Source organism: Gekko japonicus, unplaced genomic scaffold, assembly GCF_001447785.1.
Source record: "Gekko japonicus isolate JY-2015 unplaced genomic scaffold, Gekko_japonicus_V1.1 scaffold34, whole genome shotgun sequence".
Classification (NCBI taxonomy): Eukaryota; Metazoa; Chordata; class Lepidosauria; order Squamata; family Gekkonidae; genus Gekko; species Gekko japonicus.
In genome coordinates this window covers 1,537,968-1,552,195 of record NW_015173673.1, presented here as the reverse complement: position 1 = coordinate 1,552,195, position 14,228 = coordinate 1,537,968, and the positions used below count along the sequence as shown (strand labels likewise).

Below are 14,228 nucleotides of genomic sequence, written 5' to 3'. Positions count from 1 at the left end.
CTACTTGCTTTTAACCTCTCCCCCTGCAAGTATTTTTCTTCCTGGAAACTCATTTCTGGAACTACAGAAAAGCATCTGGGGAAACAAAATGCAGGGAATCAAACGGTAGATGGAGTGTGGGTTTAAAACCCTAACCTACATGAACTCCTTTTGCTCTTAAAAAATATGGACACCCCCCCATGCTTGGGGCAGATCTGGGATTCAGCAAGTGGGTCTTGCCACCATAATGTGTTGGAAAATATATTCATTTATTGATTTCCCATGGGGGCATACTATATTTATGAACGTCCTAGCTTCCTCAGTTTAGTGTAGTGGTTAGAAGCACAGACTCTAATCTGGGAGAACTGGGTTTGATTCCCCACTCCTCCACATGCAGCTGCTGGTGTGACCTTGGGTCAGTCATAAATTCTTTCAGGCCTGTTCTCTTATGGGCAGTTCTTGAAAGAGCTCTCTCAGCCCCACCTACGTCACAGAGTGTCTGTTGTAGGGAGGGGAAGGGAAAGGAGATTGTAAGCCACTCTGAGTGTAAATCCAATCTCTTCTCCTCTTCTCATTATGTCAGGTGTAGCTTCTGGACTCTCATAAGCTTTCCTTCCCTGAACATAAAACAGCCACTCTGGTGTAACCAGTAGTCTGCCTAGTCCAGTGTCTTGTCTCAATGAAGAAATGTACCTGGATGGACGCATTAGGAATTTTAACACAACACTAAAAGATAGTCAATTTCCTGCCACTCAAGAAGATTAGACTTTTAGAAGTACCCAAAACAGCTGTCCCTTAATGCTAACTACAAGTAGTTTGCATTTGTATCCTCCATGGATTGCTTCTTACTAGGACCAGCAAAAATAGCAAAAAAACAGCATGCTGCAAACCCCTTTTTTGTTATTTTGATTGATCATAATAAAAGGCATTACAGAATATCTGTTTTGGGAATTTTTCTGTGGACCAACATGGCTATCTACAGACATAAGTTCAATTCAGTTCCTCTCCTGACTTTTACTGCTACTAGTTGCAGAGAGCTCTGCGAGTTGACTCTAAGCTGTATGCCATGGTTTCAATGATTAAGAAAGTTTCAGTTGTAGAGAGCCTTAATTATTAAGTTTTTAAAAGTGTTACGCATCCTTGCAGTATTTCAGTGGCACACAACTCTCACATTATCATTCTGACAGACAGGAAATGGAGGTTAAGCCAGGGAACCTACAGCACTCTACATCTAGCAACAAGATTTTTACCCTGTCCTTCCTTCAAGAAGTTCAGGGTGGCATACATAGTTCTCCTTTCCTGTTCTGTCCTTGCAGCTGGAGAGCATATGACTGGCCCATAGTCAGCCCACAAGCTTCATGGCAGTGTGGGGATCCAAACCTGGTTCTTCCATGTCCCGGTCCAACACTCTTCCTATTGCATCACAAACAAGATTGGAACGTAGATGCCAACTCTGTTAATATTGGCCCATGCCAATGCCAATTCAATTAATACAGATATTAATAATCCAACAAGTCAGTTGAGGGAAGGGTTAGGCAGTCAGGAGTCCTATGATCAGATCTTGCATTACATCAGCCTCCAGGATCACAGCTGCAAGCTGCATTGCCAAAGGAGTGGAGAAGATTCTGTTAGAGCAGCGTGGCTCATAAGAGCTGCAGGAGATACTGGCAATAATATCACTTTGAATGCATGAAGCCACACAGGCACCCCCATCGGTGTTCTCGGGGCTGAGCTGCATTAGTCTTTTATCAAGAATGCAACAGAGTTAGGTGAGGGATAGAGAATGCTTTAAGGAGATTATCTCCTAGTCACTCCCTCTCCCCACATACATGCACAAACATTTGGATGCTTTCTCTTGTTGGCAGTTCCTGTACCATTATAACTCTAGCTCTGTTCATGGGAGGTGGAGGAGATTAGTGGTGTCATGATTTAGTGGTAACTTAAATTAGGCATTGGGCACAGCATGTATATAATATAATCTGATGATCTTCAACGTGGTCTCTGTGCTTCACACCCATGGGATACCGTGCGCATGCGCTGGATCGATCGGCGTTGTAGCAAGCTCTTAACGGATTTTCGTGGCCAGACCTCAGGCATGCGCAGGAACCCTACCACGCATGCCCAGGGTGGTGGGCGCGGACATCCCACCAGTTCCTTTGTTTCCGCCACGCTGGAAGCACCTTCCTTTCGTCGGTCTGATCGGTAGCTGTTTTTTCCTCAGAGGCTCTTCGGATTTCTCTTCAGTTTTCTTTATTTTTCACTTCTACATTTGTTTTTGGTTGTTTTCTTTCAAAAAAAGAGAGAGACTTCTTTAGTTGAGGGGGAAGTTTTTTCGTTTACCTCACTTTGGCCTTTGGGCTTCCCCCTCCACACCTCTTTTTCTTCTCCGTCTGCTTATTTTATGGAGAAGAAGTGGGGCTTTTTCAAGAGTTGGAAGGGTTGCAGCAGTAAGCCTGACGGCCACACCCTTTGCATTTTTTGTCTTGGCGAGACACACCGGCCAGTGTCTTGTCGACACTGCGCCAAGTTTTCAAATCAGTCTAGAAAAAAATGAGCGACGCGTCTCCGGGTGGCGTTACTGGAAACGGTGCTAAATCCCGCTTCCATCCTGGATTCAGAAGTGGAGGTGAGACCATCAACATTGACGACTCCGGTATCGAAGTCCTCGTCCGATATCGTCCAGTCAACATCGAAGCGTTCGGCACCGACGGCACAGTCTTCAGCATCCACTCCCCTGAAGAAGAAGGAGAAGTCGGGTAAAGAGCACAAGTTGACCAAAAAGGGCTCCTCTAAGGCCCTAAAGGCGGCGAAGTCTGGCAAAGTAGCGGGTCCTGCACTGGGTAATGCCCCTAACGTGCCCCCCGCTCCAACAGCAGTATTGGAATCGGAGGCTCCGGTCGCTCCACCGATACCGACCATCCAGCTAATGGATTCTCCCATACACCAGCTGGACCATGAAACGCTGGTCGATATATGTCCTTTCTCCGACATCGATAATGTCGAGATCCTCAGTCGTCCCCTGGGCACGGATCGCTCTCCCTCTGCTCAGTCATCGACTTCGACAGTCTCGGAGTTCCATGCTGATATCGACCCAGATCGGCATCGACAGATCCCTAAAAGCACTCAACGTCATCCTCCCCATCTGTTTGTCGAGGAACGGCCCTTCGATATCGATGATTGGGCTAATAGGGGCCGCACATGGCGACGAGATCCTACACTTTCTCCCAGATGCTCCCGCTCTAGGAGTAGGTCCCCATGAGTCTTCCTGCCCCCACCACCTCCGGCTCTCTCCTGGGATCACCGCCAGCTGCGTTATCTCTATGGGGCTTATCCACCCACATCCATGCCATGGTTGACTCCAGCAGGTTACTCTGATTGGGATCGTTACTCTGCCCACAGGTCATGGTCACCCTATAGATCGAGGCCTTAAGCATCTCTCTCCCATCCTCCGGATCCTCCTCGACATCGACCGGATCAGTATCATCCTCCCAGTCCCCCTAACCCACCGTCAACAGATCCGACTGGTCAGATCAAAACCACTCAGGTACAATTGCCAGAGCCCAATTCCTCGGACTCAGCGGATGAGGATTCTGATATGGGGGTTTCAGATGTACACAGCTCCCCTGATCAGCCTTTGCCGAACCAGGCAGTAGCCGATGACTAACCTATATCTCCATCTGAGAATTTAACCTCCTATGGAGGAAAAGAATGGCACACTCCCTTGGTCTTTCTGTCGTACACCGCAACCACAGATTACAGATGCCGTCTTCGATGTCGTGCAGCTAGATGCATCGATGGCTATAGCACTACCCATGTCCATGGTCCTGTTACAGGCAGCTAATGTTCCATGGGATAAACCGTCATTGGGTCCACTGTCTACACGTCACTTGGACCATATGTACAGAGTCCAAGAAACAGGAGCAGAATTCTTATTTGCCCATCCTCAACCAAATTAAATGGTGGTATCTTCCTCATCCAAGTCAAAAAGAACCCATTCTGCCCCCTCAGACAGGGAGAACAGAAAGCTAGATGCATTCGGGCGACGTTTCTACTGTACTGGAGAGCTAGGGGTGAAGACCACCAACTACTTAGCGTGTATGAGTAGATACCAATACACTTTGTGGGAGAGGCTTTCTGAGCTTCTGGCAAACCTTCCAGAAGACAAGCGTCAGGCAGCCCACATCATCCAGAAGGAGGGCATGGTGCTGGCGAAACAACAAATTAATACCTCTAAACATGCCCTAGACACCTGCTCAAGGACAATGGCTTCAGCAATAGCTCTCCGAAGACATTCCTGGCTACGTAACACCAATCTACAGCCAGATACTAGGTCATACGTAGAGGACCTCTCCTTAGATGGCCTTGGTCTGTTTAATAGTGCCACAGACACCATAATACAAGATATGAATAAAAGCATAAAAGTTTCTCGTGCTCTGGGCATTTCTTCATCCATGAGGCAGCAATACCGACCTAGACCCTGGCAAAAACGCACCCCAAACCGTCAATCTCCTGACCGGCAATGGAGGCCACGTACATCCTCTGGAGGCCAGAAGCCCACATTTCAGAAACATTTCAGTAAGCAGGCAAAGTGCGCGGTGGGGTTCCTGCGCATGCCCGAGGTCTGGGCGTGAAAATCCATTAAAAGAGCTTGCTACAGCACCGATCGATCCAGCGCGTGCGCACTAAACCCATGGGTGTGAATGCACAGATGACCACTCGAAGATCATCAGTTACAGGTAAGCAACCTGTTTTTATCCATGCTCCTTCCCAAAGCTACTTTTCCCCTTGGTACAAACAGGTATTTAGAGGAGGGCAAGGCTGAGAGGGAAAATGGCTGCCAGGAAAAGGTTATGCAGCCTTTCCCCCACTCACCTTCTCTTTGCTCCTGATTGCAATCTCCTGCAGCTGCTTTTTGATTAAAAAAAGAAATGGAACTCCATGTTGCCCTCTTTGTGCAGGTGAACAGACCCTGCAGAGTCACTAAAAAGCCTATCTGTGTTCTTAAGCTGTTAAGAAGCCAAGTAAACCCCTACCTGAGATATTTTTCCTTAAGAGGATTGCTTGTTTATTTATCTATTTGTTTAGACATCAGTCTTCAGTTGGTGAGTTATGATTTGCATTTGGGTGACAACCTGAGCTACAGTAGAATTAATTAGCAGCACCATCTTTTGCGGGGGGAGGGGGAGAGAGGAAAGGAGAAAGATGGACAGAGAGAAAGAGAAAGGGGGAGACTGTAGGCAGTCTGGATAGACAGATATAACAAAGGTAAAGAAATATACAGATTAAGAGTGGGTTCTGTTTTGCAAGCTAGGTTTAAGGATGTGCCCTGTGTCTGGAAACACTGTAGACTGCTACTCTAGAGTTTTGTTTGTTTTGTTTTAGGCTGTTCAGTCCATAATATTTGGGGCGCATAACAAAATCAACACACACTAGAACCAAACTAAAGTGAAATAGAATAAAAATATTCACTTGGATCCACTGGAAGATTTCCACATGCACTAGATTTCTTGTGCAAGTGGAAGTGGGAAATTAAAAAACCTCACACTAGCCCCTTTCCACTGTTAAACATAGTATATTTTGAATAATAGATGCTTGCAGCCACTCTCTAGGCACTGTAAGATATAGGGAGGAAAATGCTAGGTGTTGCACAATGTCTTGTGTGCACAGACCTGAGCTAATTCCATGTATATTTCTGCTTGTGGTTGTTGATCCATGCAACTGAATAGTAAATATCTCGGGCTTGACTTCATCTATGTTGCCATAACAGGCCTGCCTGGACCAGTACTGCCAAACCATGATTTGGTTTTGAATTGTAAGATGTCTGGCTTCAGTCATTGCTCATTCATTTATTTAGTAATGTTAGTAGCTGGAAAACCAAAATCTCCAGGAGATTTAAGAAGCCACTGGACTGATCCCTTTTTGGAAATCATGGCCCACAACAAATGGGTCAAGTTTCAAAGTGGTCAGGTGAATGAGGCTTTTTCCTGTCCCTTCCATGCTTTCCTTTCAGTATTTCACATGTAGAAATAACTATATATTCTAGCCCCGCTTACATATGCAGGTCCTTTAAAATGTAGTCCCGGCTGAAGAATCCAGCAAAACAGCCTTTGTGATAGGGATTGAAATTCACCCTTTCTTATCTGTCCGCCTGCCTTTCTTTTTCGACTCTAATAGCACAGCAATGTGCCAGCTGTTCTGTCCTACTGTCCCTGCTTCTGCAGCTCCAACTCTTTCCTAGTTTGAAACAGTTTTCCTAAGGTTGTGGTATGTGCCAGCAGCAAACACAGAACAATTGGTAGATAGTTCCCAAATTGATGCCTTCGATTTGCATAACTAGCAAGCAATCTGAACAACATTCAAGGTTCATGGCAACCCTAACTGCTTTGCATTATGCTAAATACCCTAGTTTATTGTAAAGTCTTGATGTTGCTCAGTGTGTGGATGTTCAGGATTGGGTCATTGGTTTAGTTCGGACCTGCACCAAGCTGAATACAGCTGAACACATGAATTAGCCTTATACTGAATCAGGCCCTTGGTCCATCAGAGTAAATATTGGCAGTGGCTCACCAGAGTCTTAGGCAGAGATTTTCACATCACCTACTACCCAGTCCTTTTAACTGGATGTTCTGGGGATTGAAGCTGCCAAGCAGATATTCTACCACTGAGCCATAGTCCCTTCTAAGCTGACTTTCCATGTTTTGTAATCTCCATGAATTTAACATCCCTCCAGGTGTTGTTGTTGTTTTTTTTTAAATATCCTGGATTGGCAGCAAAAATAGGAGGTGTGTTGAGGCCCTGTCTAATGATCCATATACTGAATCAAACCATTGGTCCATCAAAGTCAGTATTATCCATGCAGACTGGCGCTGGTTCTCCAGGGTCCCAGGTTGGGGTCTTTTAATGGGAGATGCCAAAAATTTAACCTGGAACCTTCTGCATGCCAAGTAGGTGCTCTGCGACTGAGACACAGCGTCTCCCTGATCATTGATATGATCTGTCAGGATAGTGGGCTACATTTGGCCTGGTGGATCACAAATTGCCCAAGCCTAGTTTAGGCCTATTAGCTGCCATACAATATGAATATGTATGCAGATGGGTAGCCATGTTGGTCTGAAGCTGCCACAGGAAGTGGTGGCGGCTACAAGCATGGACGGCTTCAAAAGGGAATTAGATAAGCATATGGAGCAGAGGTCCATCAGTGGCTATTAGTCACAAGGTATAGATAGGGGCTCTGGGGCAAGTGATGCTCTGTCGTCCTGGTGCTTGCGGGGTTCAACAGTGGGAGGGCTTCTAATGTCCTGGCCCCACTGATGGACCTCCTGATGGCACTGGTATTTCTGGCCACTGTGTGATACAGAGTGTTGGACTGGATGGGCCTTTGGCCTGATCCAACATTGGTGTCTCTTATGTTCTTATGTTCTTAAGAACGAAGTTCAGTCCAGTGGCACCTTTAAGGCCAACAAAATTTTATTCTTAAAAGGTGCCACCGGATTCAAACTTTGTTCAATATGAATATGCAGCGATGTTTCTGATGCTATGGCAGGATTTGCTTTCTATGATGTTGGAGTCTGTGTGATTTGATTTCTGTGTTAATTTTTTTAAGTCTTATAACAATGTTGCCTTTCAGGCCAGGATATCTCCATTGGTATGATCTCATCAAAATGCCACGATACAATATCTCATGTATCTATAAGTACCTTATAAGTAGGCAAAACATGATGTGTGCCTGTTGGTATAACCTCATTGGTCTTCATTTAGTGAGTGCCAGTGTGGGGTTGTAGCTAGAGTGCTGGACTGCAGCTGGGGAGACCCAGGTTCCAAATCCTGTCTCACCATGAAACTCACTGGCTGACTTTGAGCCACTTGTTCTCTCTCCGCTTCGCTTGTCTCCAAGTGGAAAGACCCATGCATGTCATCTTGAATGCTTTGGAGGAACTATAGTAGAAAAATGTGATAAAATAAATAAATAAATAAAAGTGGGTCAGGAGGAGTCAAAATTGGGTTACCGATAAGGTTGCCAATTCTGAGTTGGAAAATTCCTGGAGATTTAGGGGTGGAGCCTGGGAGAAGGGGTTTAGATAGGTGAGGGACTTCAGTGGGATATAAAGCCATAGTGTCCACCCTCCAAAGCAGCCATTTTCTCCAGGGGAACTGCTCTCTATAGCCTGTAAATCAATTGTAATTCCAGGAGATCTCCAGGACCCAGTTGAAGGCTAGCGACCCCATGTAGGCACCACCACCACCATCTTATTTCTTGGGGGTGAGTGGGACAGAGAGAACAGTGGGGAGTGGAGAGAAAGAGAGAAAAGGAGAAGGACAAACATAACACAGTTTTTAAAAAATCATCTCCCGTATCAGCCTGGAGTAATAAGTGGCTCTTGGTTGGAAAAGATCAAAGACCACTGACTTCACATATAACTCCATGGGATTATTTAAAATTTGAGAGTTACATATTTATGAGCCTGGAATTTTAGCATATATTATATATATAGTCAGGTTTTATCTGGATGGATATTAGCTTTAAATTGTAACTTGCCATAAACTGACAAGGTTAGTGGGCTAAAGAAATATTTTGCTACCTCCATATTTTGAGAAATGTTTGGTGTATGGTCTAAGAGCATGACATTTGAGTGAGGAAGTTCCTGGTTCAAACCTCAGGTTGGCCACAGACTAATAGTGCATGCTGGGAACAGTTATATCATTCTAAGTCCATTGAACTCAATGAATGTAGAAGGGTGTAGTTCTGTTTACAGCAAGTCCAATCGAACTCCATGGGATTTACTTCTGAGTAAACATGCAAAGAGTTACACTGTTAGTGACTTTAAGCAAGCTGCTATTCTCCCCCTCCCTCATCTGCAATATCAGGGTACACACCCCCCCGCCTACCTACAGAGATATTAAAGAGAATTGCGAGTTAATGTATATGAAGCACTTTGGAGGAAATGTGCTGTATACATACATAAGCATTACTCAACCAACAACAAAATGTGAAAGGTAAATTGCTTGTCCCACTTCTCCTTAAAGTTATGGTAGCAGGGTTGCTCACTCTTTACTATTAAGGCATAGCGTTTCTGAAACCAGGAATGCATGGTAATGAAACCACTCCACCAACGCATGAACCAGGCACAGTCAATTAAAAATCCCATGGCATGCACTCAACAAAACTATATTACATTCACATATGTTCTTGCAACATAATAGAGATACACAGTCTGCTACGGAGTGTTTTGTATTCCCAGCCAGATCCCAAGGGAATGCTTGAAGTCAGAAAGTTTCTGATCCTTCCTACCTTTGAATTAACAGCCCATATGTTTACATAAAGCATGAACATCATTATTAAGTAAGTAAGGCATTGCTTTCAAGCAATTAGAAGTTACCATCCTCACAAAATCAAGCATTTCTAAAGACTTCTAATGATTTACATGAGAGTTTTATAATCTGAGCCAAAATATGTTCTCATTTCTGGAACATGTGAAATAATAAACACATGAATGCCTCTGGGTATGTGAAGAGGATGTTTCTATTACCATTGCTCAACCAAAGTTGCCGCCCCCTCCCCAAATCTGGGACTAAAAGCCATGTCTCCAGTCCCATAGGTATACTTATTGGCAAGGATTAGTACCTGCACCCCACATTTTAGAAATTGTGCCTATTCTCGAGTCCTTTGTGTAATGCCTTCCCACGAGTCAGTATCTGTTAGCCAAACATTTAATGAGAAGAAGAGTGGGAAACAAATAATTTATGACTTGACATGGCCATTCATTTTGGAGCCTGTGCTGTGAAATCCTCATCCTGCTACTGTTAATGCTTAGAGGAGCTTTTAAAAAAAATAGCTCCGTGGTCATAATTCATTTGAATTTATAGGTGTTGTGAATCTCTGAGGAAGCGTTGCTTTAATAATGACTTACATAGAGCTAGATACCTTAATGTATCGATCAATGGCAAACCAAGACGTAAACTGCTTCCACAGCCCATATGGAACCCATGTTGACTTCCAAACTAGAATATTGCAGAATACACACATGCTCTCCTCATCCTTTCCCCTCTTTCCATATGCTCTTCCTCAAACCTGTGTTGCTCCGATCTTTTAGGGAAGTATGCTGTCACACCACCTGGGCAGGAGGATGTCCTGCCTACAAAGGTGCCATTGTCCTGCTGTCAGCTGTTCATGAATATTGTTCTGAGGGTTTCTTTTAAAAAAAAAAACAAACCCTGATAATTACTATAGCAGGAGGCAAAGTCTCGTGGTATAGCCTGATCTCGTCAGATCTCAGAAGATAAGCAGCATCAGTACTTAGAAGGGAGGCCACCAAGGAAGACTTTAGAGGCAGGCAATGGCAAACCACCTCATTTGCCTTGAAAGCCCCTTGCTGGGGTTGCCATAAGTCAGCTGTGGCTTGACGGCACTTTACACACGCACAACTGCTATGGCGCTTCAGCAATTATTGATTTTTTTAAAGCCCCACAAGGGTCATCTGGTGGAGCAGCAGTGTGGGGGAAGGGGAGGAAATGGATATCCAGGAGGAGCTAATGGAAGAAAGTGTGTTAAAAGCTCCTGTGTGGACACGCCATTGTCAGTTCAAACACCTCTGCGTTTGCAGCAGCAGTGAAAGGAACATGGAGAATGCTTGTCATGTAAGGAAGCATCCTTAGGCACTTAAACAGCAGCACATGTTTTTCTATCCCTTACCTCAAGCTGACCACAGAGTACTGATCAGGGCATGTTGCAGGTATGGGCCATCAAGACCCATAAAATCTGAGAAAAACTGTAATATGCAATGCAGTCTTGAGGGTCTTCCACACGGGGTGGAGTGAAGGGATTGTGAGTGTTGGACTCTCAGTATGGGCCAAGTTAGTGTTGCCTGATTCATGAATTAAACTTCTGAGCATTCCTTATTGTTTAAAAAAGCAGCAAGATCCATTTGTGGGTTTCCTAGCATGTTTTCTGCTTTGCCTATGAAACAGATAACAAGCATGTATTAACTATATTAATGCTTTTACAAATTGTATTCACAGAAAGATAAAGCCAATGTTAATAAAAATGGATAGATGATGAGACGAACTCCCCCAGAGTTGACATTCGTTTCAATGATACGTCTTTTTCACATCAAGCAAATGTGTCTTCATGAGGACATGGGTCTCCCAAAACTGATTCTTCCTTAACTCCCATACATAGTGAAGTTATTCATAAGTTGAACATCTTATGAATAACTTCACTATGTATGGGAGTTAAGGAAGAATCAGTTTTGGGAGACCCATGTCCTTATGAAGACACATTTGCTTGATGTGAAAAAGACGTATCATCGAAACGAATGTCAACTCCAGGGGAGTTCGTCTCATCATCTATCCATCTTTATTAACATTGGCTTTATCTTTCTGTGAATACAATTTGTAAAAGCATTAATATAGTTAATACATGCTTGTTAGATGCACTGGTTGCAGTAATTCTATTCTGTGTGCATCCATATCATACTGCACCCCCCTCTGTTTGCTTGCCTATGAATTAGAACATCCAGCCTCACAGTCAACATAAGCAGTGTACTGCTCCTAAATGGACTACCTAGATTATAATCAGCATCACACAGCAATTGTGGTATTGCATCAGTGACAGTAGTGGCAACTTCTTGTGTAACAGACTCCTGTTCTTTTAAGTACTTCCTGTTGCTGGGGAAGCTGCGTTGTCAAGTGATCTATATACATCTGTATGCTATTTGCCATGTCATGTCTAGATCTAAAGGGGTAGGTGTCTAAGTATGCTTCATTCAAAAATAACAAAACAGTCTTGTGGCTCTTTAAAGACTAACAAAGACATTATGGTATGAGCTTTCATGAGCTAGAGCTTACTTTGTCAGATGCCTGAAGTTACTTCTGGTTAGAGGGAAGATTTATACCCAAGGATGCAAGCAGCAGAAGGGCGTGGGGGAAGAAGGTATTAAAAGCAAAGGTTAGAAGGCCCAGTTTCCCATAACGAGATGTGTTAACACTCCCAGCTGTTGATAAAATGAATCTAAATAGTATACATAAACCTATAAGGAGAAGAAATTACTTTTTGCAATGAGCTAACCACCTCAAGTCTCTGTTGAGTCCTAAACCGATTTGTATCAAATCTGCATGTGAATTTCAAGTTGGCTGCCCAGTTGAGAGTGGTCTACACTTACTCTGAGTATAAGAGATATGGTTTTTACCTGCAGTATTTTGTAAAGTAACACACGTTGTCTTGGGAAACTTGGCTTTCTGTTCTCTCCTTGTACAGAGCTGTGTAGCTCTCAAATATCTCCTGCTTACTAACAAACACCAATGGAATGGTTCAGAAAAACACTTATTTAAAGGAGATCTGTAATAATATTAGCAAATAATAACTTCCTTCTTCCTCCTTCTGCCATTTGTAGCTCTAGGTATAAATCTTTCTGCCAAGTAAATGCAGCGCTTCATATATTTTCATGGGTTCAGTCTCATGTAAACTTATAATAAATTTGTTATTCCTGAAGGTGCCCCAAGAGTCTTCAATTATTTCATCTCAGAGTGTACAGACTCCTAGTTCTGGAGCTTAGCAGATTCTCTCATCAATATTATTCAAAGATGGTAGCCATCATGGAGCCTAATCATCCAGAGTGATGGAAGAGCAACACTTAGTAGGGTGAAAGGGGCTAATCCATTGTGACTGGGCTGGGTCAGGTTTCTGATTCCATTGAGACTAGAACCCGAGTAATCTGATAGTGCTAATACTGAGTAGCATAAATATATCTCTTAGCAGAACAAAGGCAGCTATAACTTTGCTGTGTGCCTTTCTCTTTAGTACAGAAGGAAGCTGAGCTTCCTTGGGCAGACCTCAATGCACGAGATCCATTATCTAAGAACATGAATAAGCATAACTCTCTTCATCTGTGCTTTGGAGAAAAAGAAATGCACAGTGTGAGACAAAGAGAGGGATTCCTTTGAAGAGATCTTTTCCAGAATCCAGCCAGGAACAGTCGCATGTGGGTGGCAGCTTGTCTCCATCCCTTCTCATTCTAATCCAGATCCCTTTTTTTTTTTGTCTCAGTGGAAAAGAAAAAGGCCTTCTCCCACAGGCACTTTAATTTCCTGCAGATGTTAATCTCATGGTCAGTGGTGGCTCAGGATTTTAATCCTGTCTTGTTCAGCCTCTTGACAGAAGGTTCGTGTCCATTCTGAGCTCAGCAGAAATTATGGAGAGATCAGCTTTCTTTTGTACTTCACACTGTCCCTGTTACTTCACACTTTCCCTCCTTCTCTGTCTGGAAGACTATACACACGTGCACTATTCCTGAATTCCTTCGTTGGTGGATATATATTGGGGTTAGGAGAAAGGGTGGTCACTTGGGCAAGCTGGCTCTTCTTTTACCACAGAATTGTAGCCAGGTTTTTCACACTAGTCTCTGGGAATGCTAAGAGGCTTTTCCTTAGTAATATATAGGAAAACTTGAAAAGAAGATAAGGATTTGAACAGGTTTTCAGAATATCACACACACATACGTATAGAAAGAAGCCTCTGCGCTTCTGAGAACAGTGGGCTTCTCTTTTAGCCACTGTTTTACAGAAAATTGGCTATGTGGACCCTAAAGAACAAGAAAAAAAGAAAACCAAAACACTGTTTTGTTGGACCAGCAGTGGTTTAAAATGCAGGATGCAGGTTTCCACACTGCACTGAACTCTTCTTCAGGCTACATGTTAGGGATAAAGGGGGGAAGTGAGAGATGACTGTGGAGCATGTTTAACCAACATAGCCTGTTTTCTCTAGACTTTTCTCTGCTCCCAGGAAGGAGTACAGAAGCCAGAGCTGACAAATTCTGAGCCTTGTATCTTGCCTTGAAAATACTTGCTTGTACAAATGGAAAGTCAAATCTTGCTTGAGTTGCTACAGTTTGACATTTACGTAGCACTCAGCCTGTGATAGTGACTGTGTACAGAATATAAAAGTTCATCATACTTGAAGGATTGCCTTTCCTGTTCTGATTTCTACCCAACAGCATTTGTTGGTTGTTCTGACCTCTGCACATGTTCATTCCACTGCTGATCACAAATAGGGCTTTTCAGTAGCTGTCCTAGTCCTATGGAATAGTTCACTGGATGAATTACGGCACACTTGAAAAGTTTGCTGCCTGGGTTTTTTAAAAAATTGCTTGAGGTCTTTATATTATCTTGATTTTAAATGGTTTTATATTTGTTACCCACTCTGGGTCTGATTTATCTTGGGGGTTTTACACCAACAGCAGTTAAGATTCTGGATA

At 43.6% G+C, this 14,228-nt stretch overlaps 1 protein-coding gene across 1 annotated transcript in view; it reads left to right on the top strand.

The window, feature by feature from the left end:
• The window catches only part of CACNA2D4 (calcium channel, voltage-dependent, alpha 2/delta subunit 4), a 251,208-nt gene that overhangs the window by 172,899 nt on the left and 64,081 nt on the right, over positions 1-14,228 (top strand). The window lies entirely within an intron of this gene.